Source organism: Cupressus sempervirens, chromosome 8, assembly GCF_028749045.1.
Source record: "Cupressus sempervirens isolate cs-2001-9-10 chromosome 8, ASM2874904v1, whole genome shotgun sequence".
Classification (NCBI taxonomy): Eukaryota; Viridiplantae; Streptophyta; class Pinopsida; order Cupressales; family Cupressaceae; genus Cupressus; species Cupressus sempervirens.
Window position 1 is genome coordinate 207,743,102 of NC_143125.1, and position 13,411 is coordinate 207,756,512.

Sequence of the window (13,411 nt, forward strand, 5' to 3'; positions counted from 1 at the left end):
TATCATACATGTGGTAAAAAATAAGAGCAAGAGGATGAAGATACATATATTTGTGAACCTGAAGTTGAAGAAAATGAAGATCATGAAGACGACAAGATTTGTGAGCCAGAAGTAGATGACGATGATTTCAAGAGTGTAGTAGTAGTGAATGCATCCAATTCCTTGAGTGAAGTAGTTACTTGCCTTGTTGAAGACATGGAAGAAGAAATCAAAGATGAATATGTGAAAGAGGTAACTTTCTATGAATTGTGGGATGCTGAATTTGAAATGAGTTTGAAAGATAATAATGATAATTTGCATGAGGATTTTATTAGTGATGTGTGGTATGCATAGGAAGATTGGTATAGTGTTGTTGAGTTTGTTATAGGTTTGATTAATCCAATAGAGTTTATTGTGGAAAAGTATTTTTAGTAGTAGACACTTGTTCTAGCTAGGTGTTGGAAAAGAAGAAAGAAGGAAATATATCAACATTGGATACTTGTTCCAACTAGGTGTTGCAACAAAAGGAGAAAAAAAATTGTCAACAGTGGCTACTTCATTTTGTGAACTCATTTTCACAAAATTTTTCCTACCATGGGTGTTTGATGTAGGAGCATTATGCATCAAAAATAAAAGGGAGCATATTCAAAGTTAAAAAAAATTTAAAAAGATAGAAATTTGTGGAGGAGAGAGAAAGTGATGAAACTAGAAAGAAAAATAATAAAAAATAGAAAAAATAGAAAGAAAGAGAGAAAAGAGGAATTTCTATTTTCAAGGTGCATAGGTGCTATAAATAGAAAAATAATAAAAATAGTTGTCATTTCATTTATCAAGATGTGTAGGTGGCATCTCAGATGTTCATGGACTCCCCTTGATACCACTTCATGCAAGGGACTCCACTTAATACTGTCAACTTATAAAAAAAAAAAAAAAAAACAATAGAAAATGCAAGAAACAAAATATAGACTTCTTATTATCACCACAAATACGAAATTACAAGATTCTCAATTACAATATGCTAACCCAAATGGGCACCTCCATAACAATAATTCTGCAAGATAGCATTAAAAACTATCACCCAAATTTGTCCTAGACATTGTTCAGGCCTTTCTTAAATAGGAAAATTTATGCTACCTGAGAAGGTTCTAGATGGTCAAACTTAATACCTAGGGCTGACAGACCCTAACAATACACATGGAGTTGACCAAATACATCTTTGACAAATTATTTTAGAAATTTTGGTAGCCAACTTCTGAAGGCCATAGCTCACAAAACATTTATCTGATTGGTTATTATAACCACTTTTTGAAAATTCTAGCTCATAATCTATAGGCTTGGAATGGTGCTAGGGCCCTTCCATTGATTTTTTGGACCTCGTCTAGGTAATCTAAGGCCTCCAATAGTGAGCTTAAAGATTTTTCTACAAATTTCTCCATTGAAAATTTGCAATAACTTCTCTAATACTTATGCTTGAGCAATAAAATTTTTATGGTAGGCTTACAACTCTAAAATGAACCTTCCTATAGAAAATGAGAACATTTTGAGCTTGTGTGAAAAACTTACCAAAAATAGAAAGTCCCTATAAATAGTAACCACCCTATCTACTCGTCCTTATTAAATTAGAAAAGGTTGAAAATAAAAAAAAATTCAGTGATACAAGATTTCCCACATCCTCCATTCTCCATTCTTCTTTGGTGATAACACAGTTGGTACAACACATGGACTCAGACTCTCTCGAATCAACCCCTTCTACAACAACTCACGAACTTGCCTATTCAACTCTTCACTTTCTATTGGTGTCATTCTGTGTACTGCCTTGTTTGGAAAACTGGCTCTAGGAACCAAATCCATCTAGTGCTTGATCTTCCTCATTGGGGGCAATCCATTAGGAACATTATCTGCTAAAATATCAAAAAACTGTTTCAACATATTTACAATTTCTACAAGTACCTCCTCTACTTCTTCTTTACTATTTTTAGGAATTATAGAAAAACACATATGCTCATGTTTCATACCTTTAAGAAACTCTTTTCTATCAACAAACATATTTTGGAAGAACTACATACCTTTTCTTTCTTATCCTTCAATGAATTTAGCTTATGTTTCACTCCATCCTTAGTTAGAGTGTAGGTATTTGCTCACCCATCATGTACAACATGCTTATCAAACTACCATGGCCTACCCAACAACATATGACATATGTCCATAGGTATGATATCACATAGTACCTCATCCTAGTAGCTCCCAATCTTGAACTTCACTGAGCATTGTTCATTGACCATAACCTTGTGGTCATCTTGCAACCAAGCAATATGGTATGGATGTAGGTGTTTCTATCTCTTTAGCTTCAAATTGGTGACCATCATTTCTAACACCAACTTGTTATTACTTCCACCATCAATGATCACATCACAATACTTATCTTCACATCTGCACCTTGTGTGAAAAAAAATCCTTCTTTGATTAGGTTCATCCTCACCACTCAGTAGGACTCTTCTATTAACTAGGACTTCTCCTCTTTTAGCATCTTCAAAATGTGAGGATCTGGCATCTTCATCAACATGTACAACTCTCGCCTGACCTTCCATTCTTCAATCTATCCTTCCTTGGCATTGGGTACATTCAAATGCTCTATGCCCTTCTTCTCCATGGTGAAAACATTTTCCATGGAAACCTCCTCTTCCAGATCCTTGTCATCTGCCTCTTCCTCACTAATCTCCATTGTTCTAATTATGGAAATGATTCAAAATTTTTCCAATTTGGTTTTTCTTGCTACTTCTAGCCTCATCCTTGTTCCTCTAAACATCATTACAAAATCCACAAAATTGTTCGCCAAATCTTCCATCATGACCTCTTCTACTATTCTTATTGTCAAACTTCTTTCTCAGTTTCTCCCCAACTCTTAGGGGAAACTAGTATGCCTCCTCAATACTACTCATTCAAACCAAACTCATAACAAAAACAAAGAAATAATAGAAAATGCAAGAAACAATATGGACTTCTTATTATCAATGCAGATATGGAATTACAAAATTCTTAATTATCAATATACTAAACCAAATGGGTCCCTTCATTATAGTAATTCTGCAAGATATTACTACAAACTATCACCCAACACTGTTATAGACAATGTTCAAGCCTTTCTTAAATAGGAAATATTATGCCACCTCAGAAGGTTCTAGATGCTCAAACTTAATACCTAGAGCTGACAGACCCTAACAATACACATAGACTTGACCAAATACATCTTTGACAAATTATTTTAAAAATTTTGGTAGCCTAACTTCTAAAAGCCATAACTTACAAACCATTGCTTTGATTAGATTATAACCACTTTTTGGAAATGCCAGCTCTTGACCTATAGGCTCAAAATGGCCCTAGTGCCCTTTTCTCAAATTTTTGGACTTCATTTGGGCACTCTAAGGCCTTCAACGATGAGCCTGGAGATTTTTCTACAAATATTTCCACCAAAAATCCTTAGTAACTTCTCTAATACTTACGCTTGAGCAATGAGATTTTTATGGTAGGCTTACAACTCTAAAATAAAGCTTCCTATAGAAAATGAGAACATTCTGAGCTCATATGAAAAACTTACCAAAAATAGAAAGTTCCCATAAATAGTAACCACCCTATCTACTAGTCCTTATTAAAATAGAAAAGGCTGAAAATAAAATATTTTCTAGTGATGCGAGATTTTCTTTACAAATAGGATGCTCTTGCATCAAACACCTGGGGTAATTTGAGCAATGACCCCATCACATCCCAAGTCTTAGAGGAAAACCAAGATGGTTGGCCTCCTCCTTTGCTAGCCATGATGAATCCTCAATTGGTCTCCCTTTCCTTTTGACTAGATATTCCTCATAAGTTTTATTTCCGTTACTTATTCCAATATGACTGTCTAGTATATCTTTAATCTCCTTGGTAGTCGAACTAGCTGTTGGAATGCTCACTATGCTTCTACAACTTCTTCTCCATCACGTACTTCATAATACTCTATCAAAACTAAAATATTAAATACTAGTGAAATATTCAATTTTGCAAGAAACTCCACTTCATATGCATTTCAAGAATCATACCTCTTCACTATCTTGCATGCTCCAAACTTCATCTTTAGCTTATTATATGTACCTACTTGAAAATGCTCCTTTCTCAAATGAACCATGACTTCATCTCCAATCTAAAATTCCTTATATCTCCTTTTTACATCTACCTTAGCCTTATACTATGTTTTCATCTTTATGATGTTCTCCCTTGTAGTGCCTCTCGTGTTTTCAGTTTGTACATTGTCTATTTTTTATTTGAGAGATACTTGATACTCTTTTGATATTTGTACCTTGAGATGACCTGAGGGTTGAATGTTATATTTTGATTTTCGTACCATAGATGCTTTGTTGCTATGTTGTTCAGTTTATCATATTTGCATTTTGATGTTATTTTGAGATGATAGTAGATCTATGATAACTGATTATCTGGTTATATGATTTATTGCACCTATTTGTTGATTATGTTATGAGATGGATTCTATGCTATGGTTATTTACTTCATTCTTGTATCTTTACGCTTTCTACGAATGTGAGTGATGTAAATGGATTAAATAGGTATTTTAATACATGTTGCTTCAGCAATGATATTATTTTCCATTGCACTTAATTGTTAGGATAAACCACAGATAGAAATAAAAAACTACATGCAAATATAACCAATAACCAAAAATAATAGAACGCACAAAAATGAACACAAGGCACCAAGATTTAACGTGGTTCACCCAATCCCTGGGCTACGTCCACCAAACAGCAAGTCCGATCTTATTACAATCCAGTGATTACAACCTAATTACAATCTGTAATCCTTATAGTTCAATACTGCCACAAGAAACAAATTCGTATCACAACATAATGAAAAATATCCAACCCTAAGCCCTTTTATACAAGTATTAAACTGCTTTAGGGTTATAACATGTTGGCCATATGTCAGCCATAATATGTCGGCTACCATGTACAATACTTTCCTGATCAGTCACCACAATCTAACAATCTCCCACTTGGGGACTGATTAGGCTCCACACTAAACAACAATCTCCCACTTGGAGACTGATCCTGTAGCAATACCACTATCACATGGGGCTCCCACTAGATCAAACCATCCTGGACTGTACTGTTCTTTTATTCATGTTCAGTCTAAAAGACCAACCGAAGCTGAAGAGGAGTTTAGCTTCTCCCTTGTTACAACCTTTGTCAACATATCTACTGGATTGTCATTGGTATGTATCTTCTCCAACTTTAACTGTCCATCCTCCAAAACTAACCGAATGAAATGGTACCGCAACTGTATGTGTTTGGTCTTAGAATGCAGAGCTGAATTCTTAGCAAGATGAATGGCACTCTGACTATCTATGAACAAATAATTATCCTTCTGAGGATGTCCCAATTCTTCCAAGAAGAAATGAAGCCATATCATCTCCTTGGCTACCTCTGTAGTGGATAAAGCATTAATCTTCTGTAACCTAGAAACCCAGCTCACGGCTGCCCCACCAATAGTAAAGACATAACCTGTAGTACTCCGCCTGGTATCAATATCCCCAGCCAAATCTAAGTCAACATAGCCCTATAAATCAATAATAGAGCCCCCAAAGTGTAAACACTTATTGGATGTTCCTCTCAAATATCTGAGAATCCACTTGACAGCATTCCAATGCTCAAATCCTGGATGACTCATATACCTGCTAACGACTCCCACTGCATGTGCAATATCTGGTCTAATGCATACCATAGCATACAGAAAACCTTCTACAGCTGAAGCATAGGGTACCTTGGACATCTTATCCTCCTCTTCTTGTGTCTTGGGACACATCCCCTTAGTCAATTTCAAATGACCAGGTAAAGGTGTGCTGACAGCTTTAGCATTCTCCATAGAGAAATGGTGCAACACCTCAACATAATCAGCTTGAGATAGCATCAATGTTCTGTTCTTCCTATCTCTGCAAATCTTCATACCAAGGATTTGTTTTGCTGCCCCCAAATCCTTCATAGAAAATGCATGTGCTAATTGGTGTTTTAGCCCCTTAATATGATCCATGTTAGACCTAGCTACAAGCATATCATCAACATATAAACATAAAATAATGTAGCTATCATCATCCAACCTCTTAAAATAAACACAGTAATCTGAATGACACCTATTATATCGATGCTCATGCATAAAACTATCAAATTTCAGATACCATTGCTGAGGTGCTTGCTTCAAGCCATATAAACTTTTCTTCAATTTGCACACTAAGTTCTCCTTACCTTTGACCTCAAAACCCTGTGGCTGAGCCATATATATTTCTTCATCCAAATCACCATGAAGAAAGACTATTTTAATATCCATCTGCTCTAAATGCAAATCTTCAGTAGCCACAAGACTTAAAAGAGTACGAATAGAAGTCATTTTAACAACAGGAGAAAATATCTCATCAAAATCAATTCCCTTTTTCTGTGCAAATCCTTTTACAACTAACCTGGCCTTAAATCTTTTCTTACCTCCTTCCTCTTCTTTCAACCTGTAAACCCATTTATTCTGTAAAGCCTTTTTACCTGCAGGCAACTTGCACAAATCCCATGTCTTATTTTTCATCAAAGTTTCCATTTCATCTTTCATTGTAGACTCCCACTGAATCTTAGTATCCACCTGCACAGCTTCATCATAACTTTCAGGTTCACCAGCATCAGTAAGTAAAATAGAATACAAAGAGGGAGAAAACCTTTGTGGAGGTCTAATTTGCCTTGTTGATCGTCTAACATTCACTGGGGTGTGTGGTATTTGTTGTTGCGGTTGTTGCATATCATGAGGAATGGCTGGAACATTAGCTTTTGGAGTATCATCCAGCACTACATAATCATCTTCTTATGATTATGTATTGTGTGGTATTTGTTGTTGCGATTGTTGCACGTCATGAGGAATGGCTGGAACATCAGCTTTTGGAGTATCATCCAGCACTACATAATCATAGATTATGTATTGTGTGGTATTTGTTGTTGCGGTTGTTGCACATCATGAGGAATGGCTGGAACATTAGCTTTTGGAGTATCATCCAGCACTACATAATCATCTTCTTATGATTATGATTGTGTGGTATTTGTTGTTGCAGTTGTTGCACATCATTAGGAATGGCTGGAACATCAGCTTTTGGAGTATCATCCAGCCCCGAACCCCACTATTTATGAAGTATGTACAGTACTTTCCTGATCAGTCACCACAATCTAACATTGATCATGTGTTTTAGTGTGTAGGAATTATATCCCTGGAAGTGGCACATGGAGTTAGTGATTCAGCTATTCATATTTACCCATGTCATTCCTATATGGTTGATGTACCCTTATTGTTATTGTTTAGATCAAAACCTTTCGATGATCAGTAAATTCAAACTCATTTGCATTATGTGATTAGACCAGTGAATATGTCTGTGCATCTAGAAGTTCGCATTTGTCATGAAAGTGTTAAGTGTTTTTCTATGTTTTTGGGGTTTTCAGGTTTTAATCTTTTCAGACTTAATTTCTGACAACTTTGCCTTAGGTGAAATCCCGTTGCGGATAATAACCTATTTTCATTTGGGTCAATTTAGATTTTAACCACTCTAGCTAGCTATTTTTCTAGAATCGACTATTCACCCAAAAAGTGAATAAGTATTGGAAAAGTGATTTCATAAATCACTTCTCACAATTTGAAAATGGAAATTTGGAGAGCAATTTGGAAATCCTCTTCTGTAGGATTCTTGTTTTGTTCGTTCTGGGAGCTGTGAGCGTGGGATCTTTGCGAGGTTGGTTTCGTTGGATTCAGCTCGAGGAGTCCTTGCCTTGTTTTCAGTTTCAGTAGTTTTTGCAGACTGATTATTTTATTGTGCGGGTTTCAGTTTTTGCCCCTTTTTCCATCAGGTAGGGCCTTCCCATTTTATTGGTTTTACTCTGTTTTTGCTTTCGTTTCTTGTAGCTGTATGTTAGGAGGATGAGAACTAGTGTTCCCCTCCATTTCTGTTTGTTGGTTCTGCCCGATTGGTTGTGTATGAATGTTTTCCCTATTTTTGAAATGGGGGTTTGGGTTTTTGGACCGTTATGCTGGTCATTTTTGCATACGGTGCCCGTTTTCAATTATTTTTGGATTTTGGGAATTTTTGGATCCAAAGGCCAAATGCGTTTTAATTTTGGAATTTTTCCAAAATTTGGGGTTTTTACCTCGTTTTGCATGCCACTCTATTTTCTCGGGTTTTCTTGGCATATTGTGATTCGTGGACCTAGATGATGCATTTGGATACTAGTCAGAACACTTTTGCATCTTTCATTACTTTGGGATGCGTGTAGCATCTGTCATCCTGATTATGTTTTTTGGTCGATTGACTTCTGTTTGCATTCTCATCCTGTCCTTGTGTATGATCTCTGTGATGGTGGTGCGCCACACACATGTACATTTTTGGGTAACCTGCACGGCTCGATCTTCTATGGTACTTCCAAAAGTTGTGATTATTGGGGTTGGGTTGGGAGTTTGCATGCCTACGAGCACTCATCGTTGGATGAGCATGGGTAGGGTAGGGTAGCATATGGAGGGGGCTTCTACCTCGCAGCCTGGTGATCATTGTGCCCAAAGGGTTGGTGAAGGAAGATTTAATTAAGTGAAAATTAAATAAATATTGGGTGGTAATAATCTTAAGATAATAAAATAGTTGGGGTGCAAGAGCCTTTCCGTTGAGGGATGTTGAATCTGCGCAAGTCCTAGCTTGGGCTTTTCGATGCCAAGCGACTCTCTATGATGTTAGTCCCTACATAGTAAGCCCATTGAGGTGTCTAACTAGGACCTATAGTTTATGCATTGTCTATGTCTTGGTTTCAGTCATCATACTGCTTGGCGTGATTGTTAGCCATGGTTGTTGTGTTTTTGTGTGTTTGTGGTTGGATCATTATCTCCATCAGTATGGCGGGTCTGGACCTATAGGTGCCACGTGGTTGGGAGGCATAGCTACCTTCACCAGTGCTAAGGACTAGTGTATAGAGACGATCTATTGTTCTAGCATGATTGTTGCTGATGTGTCACTTGGTATTTCGATTTGAAGAGTACGCTTTCTACTAATTTTTGCTTTCATTGGGATGTTGTGTTCCATGTTTACATGATGTTGGTTTTATGCATTCCTTGTTATGTTGTTTAGCATATAGTAGATGATGTTATCTGATTACAGGGTTATCTTATGTTACTACTAGCATGCTAGATTTCATTCACTTATATTGTAGCATGTTTAGTAGCGATGTCCCTATCACGATAGCTTCGATGATCTAATGGGTGACTTGGGATGTCATGCGCGGGGGATGGCTAGGGCCCATGATGGTCTTATAATGCCATTGATGGTTGGAAGGAACTACGTACTTAGTTGGTTATTTTTCTCATTGCAATGTTATCTATATTATTGAGATGTTATTTCAGTTGTCATGATGTTTCCTTTATGTACTTTCCCTTCTTTGTTTGATAGATGGTTAGATTTCATTTTTTGTATTTCTATTACTCAATTTTGGTTCGAGTGTTTTGGCCTTGAAATGTGGATCCGATACTCCCCAGTGTGGAAGTTCTTTTGTTAGTTTTTCCCTATTTTTGAGTTTTGGAAGTGTTTTTATTTTCTATGGGCGACATTTGTTCAGCATTGTGCGACACTGATAAAGTATCACACGCCCATAGAAATAATGTCGTACGATACTATAAAGTGTCGCACACATTACTGGAGAAGTGTCGAATGACACTGGAAGAGTGTCGCATGGCTTCATGAGAAATGTCGCGCGATACTTTTCCAGTATCACACGCCTTCTTGAGAAGTGTCGCACGCAGTAAGGGAGAAGTGTCGCCCTCCCTTAGTAAAAAGTGTCACACGCCTTTTGGTTAAAACCTACACGTGCCAATAGTGGGCACTTTTTGTAGTGACCTGATCATTTTGAGAGTTGATCTAGATACCCTTTTGGATGTTCTTCAAGCCTATGTTGTTGCATTTTGAATTCAGGAGGTTTCTTTTGAAATTTAGTTTTTGGGTTTCTGTTGTTGTCCTTCGGGGTTTAAGATATATCATTTAAGTATAAGTAATTCCTTATACTTAAGATATATTTTAATATATGTGATGATTCATTTGAGATGGGTTTCAGACCTCTACGAGCTAAGGTGTAGATTCTAGGAAAAATCAGGCCTTCAGAAATTCAGACTTAACCTAATTTCAGGGCTTCAAGATTTTAGACTTAGCCAATTTCCAAGAGTCAGCTAATGTCTTTCAACTTGGTAGGTCTTTGTGATTTTCATGGTTTTGTTTTGGTTGGTAGTGTCATTTGGAGATCCGTTGGTGCTTGGTTGTCTTTCTGTCTTTCATTGCAATCTTTTGGTTTGTGTAGGTTGTATCATGTGCACTTACACTTGTAAAAAAAAAAAATTGTTCTGGCTTGTTTTCTTCCTTGTTTCCAAGGATCTCCGGGAAGGGCATTACATCCCTCACCTCGTCATGGATGTTCTTCAAATGTTTAGTAAAGTCTTCTACTTCAGCACTACTTACCTCTCCCTTATCCAACTTCCTCAATTCAGAAACATTTCTAGGACTACTCTGATATACAATCTAGAAAGGTAATTTACCAGTCTCCTATTTATAGAATTATTATATGCAAATTCTATCTATGGAAAAATCATATCCCATCCTTTTGGTTTATTTCCAACCAAGCATCTCAACAAGTTTCCCAAATTGTGATTTGCAACATTTGTCTATTCATCAATCTGTTGATGATGTGATGAGCTAAACTTCAAATCTATCTTCTACTTCATCCACAATGTAAATAAAAAATACCCAACAAATTTGGTATCTTGATCTGAAACTATGCTCTTTGGATAACCATGTAATCTCACCACTTTTTGAAAAACAACTCAGCTACATGAACAACATAACTAGTCTTCTTGCAAGGAATAAAATGTGCCATCTTTGAAAACCTGTCAACCACCACAAAAATAGAATCATGCCCATGCTATGTCCTCAATAATCCAAGAAAAAAATCCATTTTTACATCCTCCCATGGCTTCTTTGGTATAGGTAATGGTTGATACAACCCTGTACTTTGCTTCACTCCTTTTTCCATCTAACATACTCAACAACTTTGTACAAACTTCATCACATCTTGCTATAAACATGGCCAATAATAATTTTCAGCAACCAAAGCTATAGTTTTATCTCTACCTAAATGTCTAGCTAATCCTCTACTATGCTTCTCCTTGATGAGATTCTCTCTCATTGAACGTCTAGGAATGCACAATTGGCTTCCTTTGAACAACATATTATCATAGATCATGACATCCAACCACTTTGTCCTATCAAGTGTAATAGGTTATGTACAAGCCTTCAACACTGCACCAAAATTAAGATCATCTGGATACAATGTACTAAGCTCCTTAATGAACCCAACCCCCTCTATCTACATTTCTGTTAACAAAAGTGGTCTTCTACTAAGAGCATCTGCAACTTTGTTAGAATTCCCACTTCTGTGTTTCAAAACAAATGTATAACTCTGTAAAAACTCAAGCCACTTTAAATGCCTTTAGTTCAATTTTTATTGACTATTCAAATATTGTAAAGCTTGATAATTAGTATACCAAAAAAACTCCTTGGGAAGAAGATAGTGTCTCCACTTCTTCAATGCTTGAACTATAGCACTAAATTCTTGATCATAAAGAGAATATTTTCTTTTTGCATTATTCAACTTCTCACTAAAATAAGCAATTGGTCTACCTTCTTGGCTCAAAATAGCTCCTATTTTAGTACCACTAGCATCATAGTCTTCTTGAAACACTTCATTAAAATAAAGAAGTGTTAAAATAGGCTACTCAGTAACTTTCTATTTCAACAAATTGAAACTCTTATCTGCTCCTATAGTCCACTTAAACTCTTTCATATCTCCTCTCATTATTTTAGTTAAGGGTCCACAAATACTGCTAAAACTTCTTATGAACTTTCTATAAAATATAGTCAGTCCATGAAAAGATCGTACCTCTATTTCACTCCTTGGAGTAGGCCATTCAAGGATAGCCTTCACTTTCTCTGGGTCCATTTTCAAACCTTCTCTTGAGACTACAAATCCCAAGTACACCAACTGCTTCTTTACAAAATTGCACTTCTTCAAGTTTATCAACAACTTATCTTCCCTCAACTTTTCAAACCCCTTGTGAATATGAATCAATATATCATCTAGGAAAACATTGACAGACTTACCTAGAAGCTCCTTCAGTACCTCATTCATGAGCCTCATGAAAGTGCTCAATGCATTGGTTAGCCCAAAAGGCATGACTAACCACTTATACAATCCTTCCCTTGTCTTGAAAGTAGTCTTCCACTCATCACCTTCTTTGATATGAATCTAATGGTACCCACTCTTGAGATCTATCTTTGTGAAATACTGAGCTCCACTCAAATAGTCCATAATATCATCCATCCTCAACAAAGGAAATCTATACTTGATGATGATCTTTTTGATAGCATGAGAATCTGTGTACATCCTCCATTCTCCATTCTTTTTTGGTGCTAACATGGCTATTATAGCACATGGACTCAAACTCTCTTGAGTCAACCCCTTTTGCAACAACTCATGAACTTGCCTAGTCAACTCTTTACTTTTTTCTAGTGTCATTCTATACACTGCCTTGTTTGGAAAACTAGCTCTTGGAACCAAATCTATCTAGTGACTAATCTTCCTCATTGAGAGCATTCCATTAGGCATATTATCTAATGCAATATGAGAAAACTCTTCCAACATATATTCAACTTCTATAGGTACCTCCTCTACTTCTTCTTTACTATCTTTAGGAATTATAGAAAAACACATATGCTCATGTTTCATACCTTTAAGAAACTCTTTTCCATCAACAAAACATATTTTGGCAGCACTACATACCTTTTCTTCTTTATCCTTCAATGGCTTGAACTTATGTTTCACTCCATCCTTAGTTAGAGTTTAGGTATTTTCTCGCCCATCATGTACAACATGCCTATCAAACTACAAAAGCCTACCCAACAACATATGGCATATGTCCATAGATATGATATCACATAGTACCTTATCCTGGTAGCTCCCAATCTTGAACTTCATTGAGCAGTATGCATTGAACATAACCTTGTGGTCATCTTATGCCCAAGCAATAAGGTATGGATGCAGGTATTTCTATCTCTTTAGCATCAACTTGGTGACCATCATTTCTAGCACCAAATTGTTAGTACTTCCACCATCAATTATCACATCACAACACTTATCTGCACATCTGCACCTTGTGTGAAACAAACTACTTCTTTGATTAGGTTCATTCTCACCACTCAGTAGGACTCTTTTGTTAACTAGGACTTCTCCTCTATCACCATCTTTAGAATGTGAGGATCTGGCATCTTCATCAATATGTACAACTC